We start from the raw sequence: 14,126 nt of genomic DNA, 5'->3' as shown, positions 1-14,126 counted from the left end.
CCCCAGCTGTTTTTGTATTGACTTTAAAGTGCGGAATTCACATACTGCCCCCCTCGTTCCCCCCCTGCTCATTAACTCGTCAATCAGGGGGGACCCCGAACCCCCAATTTCCCTCAATTTCCCTCCCCCAACACACGCATCTTACCCACATGCACACACAGTCCAAAACACACCTCTGCCTCATGTGACGACTCTGCTGGGTCTCACAGCGCCTGTCAGCCCCTGCACGCACTCATGTGTGACAGGGGTTTGACAAGTATGATCGTTCCATTTAGAAAGACCGCTCACAGAGCGGTCTTTCTAAATCGACACCCACCCCCCAAATCGGTACAGTGAAAAAGATATTTTCTTCACTTAGTACCAATAATCCATCTAAAAAAGGAGCCTGACTCTGAAACCAGTGCAAACACCCCACGTTAATTTATGTCACGTTCTTTCTAAAAACCATTTAAAGTTTTCAAAAATTAAAAATGCTTTAAAAGATTTAAATTGACAAAACCCCACATAAGATTTAAAACAAACCACGTGAAAATGCAGGGGGGGGGCAAAAACAAAACCATGTGAACAGCTTGGGGGAAAAACAAACTCAGCAGTAATGGGTCAGAAATGCTGCTTGGATTTAAAAAAAACACCACATTGATACAAGTCTCAGAAGACTCCCTGTTCAGATCGTGAAGTTCTAGCTCTAATTTTTTGGTGAAGTGTGGTCCTGAACTAGGCCACAGGGCGGCGAAAACCACACCTGGATGCACATTGCCGATATAAACCTTCAGCACTTCTACTCAACCAATATTACATAGGGAGAAGAAATCCTTACTTGCCTGCATCACTGGGTCAAGTGCTTCACTGGATTTTTCTTGCTGGGACACAGGCGGTTAGGTTGACACACCGATGCTTGGAGCGATGCTGCTGCAATGAAAACAGTTAGTCAAGGATACATGGGTCTACCTGAGACTTCAAAAATGAGCAGGGGTTAAAACCAGCTCTTGGGTGTTAGGCATCAGCTAGTAAGCAGGATGTAATGCTGGGAAACTAGGAGAGAGTACACAGTGCACTTCAAATGCAACTCCCACATGAGACGTGAACTTTCAGTACCGCCCCAAACTGGACATAAGGAACAGCCTCAAAAATAGGTTTGAAATCCCCGATTGTGACTCCTACTATACCTTTAAAATGACCCCACCATGACCCACAGCAAAATAGTTGTTTAAAAAAAATTTAAAAACAAAAGACATTCTTACCGTCGGAAAGTCCTAATACAGATGTCAGGATTTTTTATGGTGCCATCGCTGCTGGGGACTTTGCTGTCCAAGATGGGATAATTAAGCCAATTTGTGTTCCTGCAAATGAAAAAGTACAATAAAAAAAATATTATAAACGTACCAGATTGACCGTCCGAATATGTGCGCACTACATTCTGCCAGTCGGCACACATCCTCCTCCGCACACAAAGGGGACCTAGGGTGCAGGGTCCAACCGGGAAATCTCCAAAAGTTTCCTATAGGCCAGTCCACCCCAGCTGGTAGAGAGCAGTCAATAGCCCATACCTGAAAACGTGACTCATACTCAGTCACAGAGACAAAACAAAATAATAGAGCGAGCAAAGCGAGAGAAAGAGCATCAGCTTGTTATAGGTTACTCTTAACAGTTGTGAAGTCCAGCCTGTTGACATTAAAATCATTCATCTACATATCTTACATAGACTACGACACAGGAGTTCTTAACCCCACCGAGCCAATTTTTGGAAACATCGAGTAATAGCCATGTAGCTTATACTGCGTTTAGGTGACAGCGCTGACATAGCAGCAGACTGCCGCGGCTGCCATGCCAGACACGATGGCCCCTGGCTTCTCTGCAACATATGGTGCCACATGCAGGTGAAGGCCTGGAACCCACAGCAGGATGATATACAGGAATTCCACTTTAAATCACTTCTGTGGCAGCGGTGCAACAAATGTACTGTTGGTAATGCAGTGATTTTAGTATATCATGGGATGCATAGACTTGCTCTATAGTAGATGGCTCCCAGGGTAGCTCAGCAGGTTGACAGATCATTGCTGAGACTGTTTAAGCTTGAATTTAACCAAAACAATTAAAAAAGAAAAATGCAAAACTTGTTAATCGATCAGGCTTTTTGCAATTACTTATAAAAAAAGAAGTGCTATAAAATGTGTTTGGCCAAAGGATGGGTTGGGGTATTTCCGCCTCCGTTTGGCACCCATGAACCCAGTTTAATTTCCTAATAACTGCTGTCAGCACAATGGAAACATTTATTTGTAAACATAACATCTTTATGAATATAACCTGTAATAAAACACAAAGCAAGGGGCACACAAATTGTATTGGTGTGGTGCTAAAAAATAAATAAATAAGCCATCTCAAAGAAAACTAGTGAACGCAAGTTTATGCAGCGTTTGAGTTTGAAAATTACTTTCCTTTGAATGTGTAAAACGCACATTTGAACAACAATGTGTCCAGCATGTAGAATGCCTGCCTTCAACAGTGACCACACCCCTCCCCGCCACAGTGATGTTCATGGCCCATTGATTTCCGTGGTGTCCCTTTCAGGACAGAAAAAACAAACGAAATGAGCAAACAGAGCCAGGAAATGCGCGAGTGACGGCTGGGGAAAGGAGCCCTGCTTAGATTAGGTCACCAAGCCCCCAGCTTCCCTCTGCAAAGCTGGGGGCTTGATAAAGCCTGGCCATGGCTGAGGCAGGCCAGGTCCCGAGATCCGGCCAGACATCTGATGCCGGATCTCGGACCCTGCCAGCGCTGTCCCATGGACCTGAGGGGTGACGTGGCAGAGGGGGCCGGTGTTGTACGATATCTGGCTACCCCACGGCAGATTGCTGGAGAGCCCAGCAATCTGCTGTGGGGGAGCTGGATATCATACAACACTGGCAATGCGTGCTTCCGTCGCCACTCGCCTCTTCTTCCAGCATGGCCAAGCAAGGTGTAGGCACAGAGGGAGAGGGGTCCAGGGGGAACCAGAATTGCAGTCATCCAGCCCCTCTGCTCACCTTTCCCCATTCGTTAGTCTTTGTGGGTCCAAAGGGGTAGAGGGAAGCAGAGGGACCGACAAAGGCCTGAAACGCTTGCTTCCCGGCACTCCGTCCAACTGTGGTGTGGCGGTCCGAGCGAGAAGCAGCATCCCTTACCAGGCAATAAGACGCTGGCGTCACCAGCAGGAAGCAACAACGCAGCGTGGACACGCAATCCAAATTCAGGAAAGAGCACTTCCAGGCTGCATTTATTTCCCGCACCCTCATCACGTTGCACTGACTGAGCATGTATTTTCTCTTTTCTCGTTGTCCTGAATCACACGCCCCACAGATTGAAGACCTCTGCCTGCAGTATGGCTATTTGTTAGGGCTAAATACTCATGGTTATCTTGCTGGCAAGACTACATAGGAGTTTGCATTTTCACTGTATAGTAGCAAAGCAACATGCAGGCACCTAATCAGTGAGACAACGCAGGTAAATCAAGGAAGTCGCAGGGAAATGAAGGAAGTCGGTCCTATACAGAAAGAAAGAAATATGGGGGCGGGGGCCAAGAGACATCTTGTGGTAGAGACTCTGGCCGGTACAGCTCAATGCACTGCCTGGCAGCACTGAGCGATAAAGTCAGGCACATCTCCCTGCAATGTTGAGAATCCCTCACCTCGTAAAGGCAGTAAAGTTATAGAAATCATACCAAGGGAACTGCATGGCGTCGTAGTGAGCTCATTGCTGTTAACAGTGAAAGCCGTGTTGCGCATATAACCGCAACACTGGTCATTGGGCCGGCTCTAGTCGGATCAGAGATCCGGCACCAGATGTGTCAGCCACTGCAAACCCCAAACCCATGCTCTGCTCTGGGTTACTTTGGAGAAAAAAAAGAAAGCACCTGCGGCGTCACAGATGGGGCGATCTGATGGCTTCGCCCCCTATGTGTACACAGCATGACTTTGATACAAGTCACAGCTGCAGGAAAAGCAAACTAACTTCCTCTGGTGACCCCATGCAGGGTGCACAGGGTCACCAGAAGATGTTAGTCCTCAGCCACGACCCAGTTTATTTATGCAATGTTTGTCGGACAGATGGACCCGGATTATTCATTTATTTATGCAATGTTTGTTGGATACTTGTATCCGACAAACATTGCATAAAGAAATAAATATACAGGTAGCCGTCAAACGTTGCATGAATAAATGCATGAATAAATAAATACCCCTATTATCATAGAAACTATCCCACACGATGCAGTCACCCAACTGCTTTCAGAGGGGAGCTGCAGGAGCTGTGCCGGGTGTGGTTCAAGTAAAAGAAAACGTTGCTTATGGCGAACAGAAATCAGCAGGTTTTAAGAATGAGGTTGCAGGACAATCCCTCGGTTTAAACCAGGATTTCCCCACAGATTATCTGCTCTTTCACCACTACCCAGACGATACACAAATAATCTTCAAAATACAAGACAACCCGGAAAGAAACACACCGCTAGAAAACTGCCTCCGCGATGTATTCTTCTGGATGAACTCCAACTCCCTCAAAATCAACCCAGGCAAAACTGAAATAATGATCGTCACAAAAAAATGGAGGAGAAAACCAATTCATCCCTTGGCCAAGGGAACTCGGGACAACCCCAGCATCTGCGGTGATTGTAAAAAACCTAGGGGTTCTGATCTCACGCTAGAGCCACAAGTAAACGCTCTCCTCAAGAAATGCTTCTTCCTCCTGCGAGCGGCAAAGAGAATCTTACTGTTGCTATCGTTCGCCAACAAAACAACCACCATCATCGCCCTCGTCATGTCCAAAGTAGACTACGCCAATAAATAGCCTAAACCCTAGGCATGCCTGAACGACTCCTAAAAAAAACTACAACGCATTCAAAACGCGGCAGCCAGACTACTTCTGAAACTACCCCGAAGAGAACACACCGCACCAGCGCTGAAAACACTACATTGGCTACCAATAAAACAACGAATAAAATTCAAAACAATGTGCATTTCGCACAGAGCAGTACACAACGAAGACGCTGAGTTCCTAAGAGACAAACTGCGCCTACATCAACCAACAAGAACGCTCAGATCAAGCATGGACTTCCGCCTGGAACCGAAGCCCTACAAAAAAAGAAAACTTGGAGGATCCTCCTTCTCTCACCAAGCCCCAAAAACCTGGAACGACCTCCCAAAGCACATACGGAACACAAGAAACCACCCGTTATTCAGAAAATTACTCAAAACCTGGCTCTTCGCGTCATAACTGAACAGACCGGTCACAGGGGCACTGACATGACAAACATCAACGAACGTAGAGTGTCCGCAATATACACCGTTCAATCAATGGGGAAAAGTCAGGGTAAATATCCCACGACATACGAAACGACCAAACAGGAGACAGCCGCAATACGATCAAAGACAGTAAACATAGCAAACTAATAAAAAAAACACTAGGACGAATCATCAAGAGGACCATGACCATAACCATTACATTCCCCAACAGCCCTAAGGACAAAATATAGAGAGGGAAAGGAAGCAAAGCACCACGAGGCCCCAATCCAGTGGGTGATAAACAGAATGTTTCATCACTACACACTGTCCACCGACACACAGCAGGAAACAATGCCCCACCACACAAAAACTACAACTAAACAATAGTCCCAAGTTAGTTCACCCCACGGAAACCAATGAACCAGTCAGGACAGAAGGATACGAACGACTGAATACACAGGCTCACCAAGACGGACCCACTAGGACAACACATCAACACGACTCTGACCCTGAATCATTCAAAGCCTTAACCGATCAGGGTCTCACTAGATAACATGAGAATAGATATTACCTACCCAGCCCCACAACCGAACATTAGGTTCAGACGCACCGACCAATCCAAACTATACTCAATAGGATACAGTTGGATCAGTGCAACACCACCAAAGCGAGTCGGCCCACGAGGAACCAGCAACAACCCAACCCACAGGTATACAACTCTAACTGAACCATAAGTACCTGAATCAGGATACAGACCCCACTTTCATTCTTTTGCATACTTAAACCCACACAGAACCACACAAACATCTCTCTCCCAGCAATCCGCACGCACTTTACCACACCGCATCAACACATAAACTTCACCCACAGCACTCGAGGCCTCGCCCGATCCGATACTAGCACCAAAGCCCAGCACTCGGTGTATACCGAGCTGAAGCTGCCAACAACACACCACTTTTCCCACTCTCCTTCTCCCCTCTTTCCGACGAACCCTACCCGCCCTTCCTGTTTACAGATCCGCCAGAGCACCTGGTGACCAATTCCGTTGGTGACGGTGCGCTATACAAGTACCTTTAACATAACATTAGCTAGAGTAATTGCTCCTTTTAATGATTCTTTAACAGTCTGCTTAGAATAATCCTCTGTATGAGCTCAGATCACAGTGTAGACTAACATTGCTGTTGGTAGTTTAGGTGCACAGATGGATGGTATGGTTTGCTCCCTTGTACAAGTGCGGGTCGGACTGGGCCATAAAAGTGTCTCGGGCACCAATGAAAAAGTGGCCCATAGTTGTAAACGGCAATTAATTCCTTTTCTGACCATGTTTGAATAGTACCCAAGGGGGGAGTTTTTTTCCCATAAAATGGGATGCAAATTGTGCATTTTAAAGAATATTTACTCAGCAACACTGGTCAAAACTATTATTCGCATAGTGAAGTAACTCATCGCCAGTGCCATGGAAGTGGTTTAAAGTGGAATTGATATATAGTTTGGAAAAGAAGCAGCATGAAAGAATTTGCACCGTTTTAAAATATTATTTTTGGCATTTCCTTTGATCGGAGGTCAACTGCCAGCTCCACCCCCCCCAAACCCCGCCTCTTTGGGTACCGCCCCTTCAACTCCGCCCCCACCCCGGTCCTTGTGTGACCCCCTCCTCCCCCCACCAATTTTTTTCAATTTCCACCACTGGATAAGGGTGAAGATGGCGGCAGGCGAATCTGCCCTGAAATTCCCTTGGCGTGTGCAGCACGGCCATAAACCACTTCTGTTTGGAGGTGGGTGAAGCCGAGGATGGGGATACCAGCCGAGAAGACACACAAAGATCTGCTGTTGGTGCAACTAAAATCAAAATAGGAAAAACAAACCCAGCAGTGTTTTGTTCTCCCCCGTTCCCCTCTTTTGCCCGCTATGAAACACCTGCGTATGAGCTTGATGTAAATAAAAATATCATTATCATTAAATATACCTGGCACTTCTCCGAGATAAATAAGCGCAATAAAAATGCGCAATAAAAAATAAATACCTGCCTGTGCACGGCGTGGAGCGCTCCTGCCTCCAAGATCCTCTTCCTAAGCACGTAGACGTCCCACGTGAAAACGTCATGACGACGTAACGACGACGTAACAGATACACTCATTGGTGACGGGCAGAAAAAGGGGAGGAAATTAATGTCGGCTCTGCTCAGGCCAGTGATGTTTACTAGAAGGGTTTATTTGCCCAGGATCACACAGTTTAAAGAGTGAACCTGGACTGTTAACTCGCTGTACAGTTTGGGCATTAGAACAAATACATTTCATGCTGCACTTTGCAAAAAATAATTACATTTTGTATTTCAAGGCCCAAATCAGTATTGCCATACAGGGTACCGCCCTAAAGTTTTCCATTACCATTTGCGAAAAAGCCATCCAGTCCTGTTTTTGAATGGAATTCTGGGGCTTGTATGGGACTTGTAGTTTTCCTAAATTACAAGTGGGGGAAAAACTTCAAATAGCAGAATCCTGGACTGGATGACTCGCTCACGCATGGGGTGGTATCTGAGTGCTACGATAATTGTATTTGCAATCTACCGAAGCTTAAAGCAACCTTGTAATATATCAATTCCGAGAAAAAAATGCTCAGTTGAAAGATTTTTGGTTCAGCTTTATTTTTTGTTGAATTAATGGAAAACTAGAAGTATCAGAATGCGAAGTAATGCATTTCGGAAGTACATTTTCTTTTTCCACTAATGTGTAGAAATGGCTGTCGCAAACTTCTTGCTTGCTATTGTGAAAAATGCAGAACAATCCTTTTTCATGGCTTCCTTTCATAAGAGGCTTTTTCTGTTCTGCATATTTTCAGGCATTTGGCATTGACATAGCTCTCAACCATTTATGTCGCAAAGGCGGGTGAAAACCCCCGATTTTATTTTTGGCGGGTGAGAGGCCCATTGAAATGAATGGGCGTGCAGGAGGCTTGGCGGGTGAGTCAGCTGTTTACAAGGCGTGTGACACCCGCCAAAAGCGTGTGAGTTGAGAGCTATGCATTGATGGGGCACTTATTGGGCTAGGCAACGATCTGTGAGGGGCCTTTCAGATGCGAATGTCCCATCAGTGCCAAATGCCTACGTTTATGTAAAAGGGGGAGAAGCCCTCTAGGAAGAGAAAGGTGCAATTGCAGGCCATAAAGGACAGTACGCTGTTGGGGGCTGGGGGGCATGTTATTACTGAACCCGCTTCACATTCGACTATATTCCAGGCTTTGTCTGTTTGTGCACCTACATTAAACACCTTGTTGTCTTGTCTTGCCTTTAAGGTTGTCAACATGTTCATGTTGCTTCACGACATGGCAAGATAGCGATGTCATGTGGCTTTCCTAGTACTCTTGTTTTTAGAAGGAATACTGTACACGTTTATTTTCCCCCACCCTTCCCTCCCTCACTCTAAAAATTACCCACGGGTCAGAGCAGGAGCGTTCTCCAGCACACAGTGTGTTTTTGTCTCCTTGAATCTTTGTGCCTGGAAACAGGTGTTTGTTGCAAGTAATCCGAAGGTGACTGTAAGCAAGCCGACCCCTATACACATTTCCTGATGAATATCGTGCAAGTCACTGTGGTAAAATCTATGCAGATCGCGCAACCTACCAAAGATGAATTAACCCCCCGGAGAGAACCATTGATTGTAAACACAGAATAGCTTGCTTGCCCAGTGCAGGACGCCATGTGGAGCTGCAACGTGTAATGGGTTTGGCTGAAATGCAAGCAAGCCCAATTAAAAGCATACATCTGCCCAAACAAGCGGATAAAAACCGCGACAAGCTACCTTCAAATATTGTAAGCGACTTTGGGCAAAAACAAGCCCAAAGTCGCTTATAATAAGCGCACCTGGCAATTGCAACCGAGGCATCGCTCTCGCGACGCCTTGCCTAAGACAGAATCTGTCTTGCTAGGTCGGAAGGAAAAAATAAGCTCAATGCCCTTCCAAAACAAGCCCAAAACAAGCTGACTCACATCCAAATAAGCTGAAAAAACAAGCGTGCACCTAAAAAGTTGTGGAAAGGTTTCAAAAGTAAGAAACATAACAACAAGAAAAACATACATAGACAGAACACTGACATAGTGTGTTAGAACAACAATATTTTATTGCATGGTGACTAGAAGTCCCAGATTGCAAAATAATACAGGCCTGAAATACATTGTATTTTGTATTTATTGTTTTATATAGCGCCTTAATCCAAGGCGCTATATAATATTGTAACATGGCCAATTGGAAGCTGAAAAGAAACAATGCCTTCCTGAATACATCTCTCTGAGAAAATGTTGTATATAGATTCCAATAATCCTCTAAGTCTTGCAAAAAAAGTTTTAAAAAAATAAATAAATAAAGTATGTTTGTGGATAATGCATCAGCACTAGTGATATCACCAAGATAATATTGCTATAGAGTGACACTTGCTAAACTAAAACAATCCCCTTACATGTCAGTGTGTCTGTCTGCATGACAAAAGTTTTAAAGTGCATTTGCTTTTTGCAAATGTTTAGGCATTTGGCATTGATGGGCCACCTGGTGGGAAAGTAAGGATCCCATCAGTGCCAAACACCTAAGCATATGCAAAATACAGGGCGCACCCGAGAGCAAGACAAAGCAGCAATTGCCGTCAAGCACTGCCAGCAGCCCAGTGCAGGACACTCTGTGCGACGTGTAATGGGCGTAACTGCAATATAAACAAGCCCAATTACACGAGCACAGACGGTCCAACAAGCGGACAAAAACCGCAACAAGCGACCTCCAAATATTATAAGCGGTCCGAGCGAGAAGCAGCATCCCTTACCAGGCAATAAGACGCTGGCGTCACCAGCAGGAAGCAACAACGCAGCGTGGACACGCAATCCAAATTCAGGAAAGAGCACTTCCAGGCTGCATTTATTTCCCGCACCCTCATCACGTTGCACTGACTGAGCATGTATTTTCTCTTTTCTCGTTGTCCTGAATCACACGCCCCACAGATTGAAGACCTCTGCCTGCAGTATGGCTATTTGTTAGGGCTAAATACTCATGGTTATCTTGCTGGCAAGACTACATAGGAGTTTGCATTTTCACTGTATAGTAGCAAAGCAACATGCAGGCACCTAATCAGTGAGACAACGCAGGTAAATCAAGGAAGTCGCAGGGAAATGAAGGAAGTCGGTCCTATACAGAAAGAAAGAAATATGGGGGCGGGGGCCAAGAGACATCTTGTGGTAGAGACTCTGGCCGGTACAGCTCAATGCACTGCCTGGCAGCACTGAGCGATAAAGTCAGGCACATCTCCCTGCAATGTTGAGAATCCCTCACCTCGTAAAGGCAGTAAAGTTATAGAAATCATACCAAGGGAACTGCATGGCGTCGTAGTGAGCTCATTGCTGTTAACAGTGAAATCCGTGTTGCGCATATAACCGCAGCACTGGTCATTGGGCCGGCTCTAGTCGGATCAGAGATCCGGCACCAGATGTGTCAGCCACTGCAAACCCCAAACCCATGCTCTGCGCTGGGTTACTTTGGAGAAAAAAAAGAAAGCACCTGCGGCGTCACAGATGGGGCGATCTGATGGCTTCGCCCCCTATGTGTACACAGCATGACTTTGATACAAGTCACAGCTGCAGGAAAAGCAAACTAACTTCCTCTGGTGACCCCATGCAGGGTGCACAGGGTCACCAGAAGATGTTAGTCCTCAGCCACGACCCAGTTTATTTATGCAATGTTTGTCGGACAGATGGACCCGGATTATTCATTTATTTATGCAATGTTTGTTGGATACTTGTATCCGACAAACATTGCATAAAGAAATAAATATACAGGTAGCCGTCAAACATTGCATGAATAAATGCATGAATAAATAAATACCCCTATTATCATAGAAACTATCCCACACGATGCAGTCACCCAACTGCTTTCAGAGGGGAGCTGCAGGAGCTGTGCCGGGTGTGGTTCAAGTAAAAGAAAACGTTGCTTATGGCGAACAGAAATCAGCAGGTTTTAAGAATGAGGTTGCAGGACAATCCCTCGGTTTAAACCAGGATTTCCCCACAGATTATCTTCTCTTTCACCACTACGCAGACGATACACAAATAATCTTCAAAATACAAGACAACCCGGAAAGAAACACACCGCTAGAAAACTGCCTCCGCGATGTATTCTTCTGGATGAACTCCAACTCCCTCAAAATCAACCCAGGCAAAACTGAAATAATGATCGTCACAAAAAAATGGAGGAGAAAACCAATTCATCCCTTGGCCAAGGGAACTCGGGACAACCCCAGCATCTGCGGTGATTGTAAAAAACCTAGGGGTTCTGATCTCACGCTAGAGCCACAAGTAAACGCTCTCCTCAAGAAATGCTTCTTCCTCCTGCGAGCGGCAAAGAGAATCTTACTGTTGCTATCGTTCGCCAACAAAACAACCACCTCATCGCCCTCGTCATGTCCAAAGTAGACTACGCCAATAAATAGCCTAAACCTAGGCATGCCTGAACGACTCCTAAAAAAAACTACAACGCATTCAAAACGCGGCAGCCAGACTACTTCTGAAACTACCCCGAAGAGAACACACCGCACCAGCGCTGAAAACACTACATTGGCTACCAATAAAACAACGAATAAAATTCAGAACAATGTGCATTTCGCACAGAGCAGTACACAACGAAGACGCTGAGTTCCTAAGAGACAAACTGCGCCTACATCAACCAACAAGAACGCTCAGATCAAGCATGGACTTCCGCCTGGAACCGAAGCCCTACAAAAAAAGAAAACTTGGAGGATCCTCCTTCTCTCACCAAGCCCCAAAAACCTGGAACGACCTCCCAAAGCACATACGGAACACAAGAAACCACCCGTTATTCAGAAAATTACTCAAAACCTGGCTCTTCGCGTCATAACTGAACAGACCGGTCACAGGGGCACTGACATGACAAACATCAACGAACGTAGAGTGTCCGCAATATACACCGTTCAATCAATGGGGAAAAGTCAGGGTAAATATCCCACGACATACGAAACGACCAAACAGGAGACCGCCGCAATACGATCAAAGACAGTAAACATAGCAAACTAATAAAAAAAACACTAGGACGAATCATCAAGAGGACCATGACCATAACCATTACATTCCCCAACAGCCCTAAGGACAAAATATAGAGAGGGAAAGGAAGCAAAGCACCACGAGGCCCCAATCCAGTGGGTGATAAACAGAATGTTTCATCACTACACACTGTCCACCGACACACAGCAGGAAACAATGCCCCACCACACAAAAACTACAACTAAACAATAGTCCCAAGTTAGTTCACCCCACGGAAACCAATGAACCAGTCAGGACAGAAGGATACGAACGACTGAATACACAGGCTCACCAAGACGGATCCACTAGGACAACACATCAACACGACTCTGACCCTGAATCATTCAAAGCCTTAACCGATCAGGGTCTCACTAGATAACATGAGAATAGATATTACCTACCCAGCCCCACAACCGAACATTAGGTTCAGACGCACCGACCAATCCAAACTATACTCAATAGGATACAGTTGGATCAGTGCAACACCACCAAAGCGAGTCGGCCCACGAGGAACCAGCAACAACCCAACCCACAGGTATACAACTCTAACTGAACCATAAGTACCTGAATCAGGATACAGACCCCACTTTCATTCTTTTGCATACTTAAACCCACACAGAACCACACAAACATCTCTCTCCCAGCAATCCGCACGCACTTTACCACACCGCATCAACACATAAACTTCACCCACAGCACTCGAGGCCTCGCCCGATCCGATACTAGCACCAAAGCCCAGCACTCGGTGTATACCGAGCTGAAGCTGCCAACAACACACCACTTTTCCCACTCTCCTTCTCCCCTCTTTCCGACGAACCCTACCCGCCCTTCCTGTTTACAGATCCGCCAGAGCACCTGGTGACCAATTCCGTTGGTGACGGTGCGCTATATAAGTACCTTTAACATAACATTAGCTAGAGTAATTGCTCCTTTTAATGATTCTTTAACAGTCTGCTTAGAATAATCCTCTGTATGAGCTCAGATCACAGTGTAGACTAACATTGCTGTTGGTAGTTTAGGTGCACAGATGGATGGTATGGTTTGCTCCCTTGTACAAGTGCGGGTCGGACTGGGCCATAAAAGTGTCTCGGGCACCAATGAAAAAGTGGCCCATAGTTGTAAGCGGCAATTAATTCCTTTTCTGACCATGTTTGAATAGTACCCAAGGGGGGAGTTTTTTTCCCATAAAATGGGATGCAAATTGTGCATTTTAAAGAATATTTACTCAGCAACACTGGTCAAAACTATTATTCGCATAGTGAAGTAACTCATCGCCAGTGCCATGGAAGTGGTTTAAAGTGGAATTGATATATAGTTTGGAAAAGAAGCAGCATGAAAGAAATTGCACCGTTTTAAAATATTATTTTTGGCATTTCCTTTGATCGGAGGTCAACTGCCAGCTCCACCCCCCCCAAACCCCGCCTCTTTGGGTACCGCCCCTTCAACTCCGCCCCCACCCCGGTCCTTGTGTGACCCCCTCCTCCCCCCACCAATTTTTTTCAATTTCCACCACGGGATAAGGGTGAAGATGGCGGCAGGCGAATCTGCCCTGAAATTCCCTTGGCGTGTGCAGCACGGCCATAAACCACTTCTGTTTGGAGGTGGGTGAAGCCGAGGATGGGGATACCAGCCGAGAAGACACACAAAGATCTGCTGTTGGTGCAACTAAAATCAAAATAGGAAAAACAAACCCATCAGTGTTTTGTTCTCCCCCGTTCCTCTCTTTTGCCCGCTATGAAACACCTGCGTATGAGCTTGATGTAAATAAAAATATCATTATCATTAAATATACCTGGCACTTCTCC

General features: G+C 45.7%; 1 long non-coding RNA gene across 1 annotated transcript in view; it reads right to left on the bottom strand.

Moving 5' to 3' along the window:
* Positions 1–7,338, bottom strand: part of LOC138566511 (uncharacterized) — a 92,445-nt gene extending 85,107 nt beyond the window's left edge. The window contains exons 1-3 of the long non-coding RNA XR_011301947.1: positions 7,276–7,338; positions 1,242–1,340; positions 818–909 (exon numbers count right to left, since the gene is read on the bottom strand). This is a non-coding gene — a long non-coding RNA (uncharacterized lncRNA). The remainder of the gene's footprint in view (positions 1–817; positions 910–1,241; positions 1,341–7,275) is intronic.
* Positions 7,339–14,126: the final 6,788 nt, after the last annotated feature.

This window comes from Ambystoma mexicanum, chromosome 2p (genome assembly GCF_040938575.1).
Source record: "Ambystoma mexicanum isolate Mex_15411 chromosome 2p, UKY_AmexF1_1, whole genome shotgun sequence".
In the NCBI taxonomy this organism is placed as follows: Eukaryota; Metazoa; Chordata; class Amphibia; order Caudata; family Ambystomatidae; genus Ambystoma; species Ambystoma mexicanum.
The sequence above is the reverse complement of the archived record's forward strand: the minus strand, read 5'-3'. Positions and strand labels throughout refer to the sequence as shown.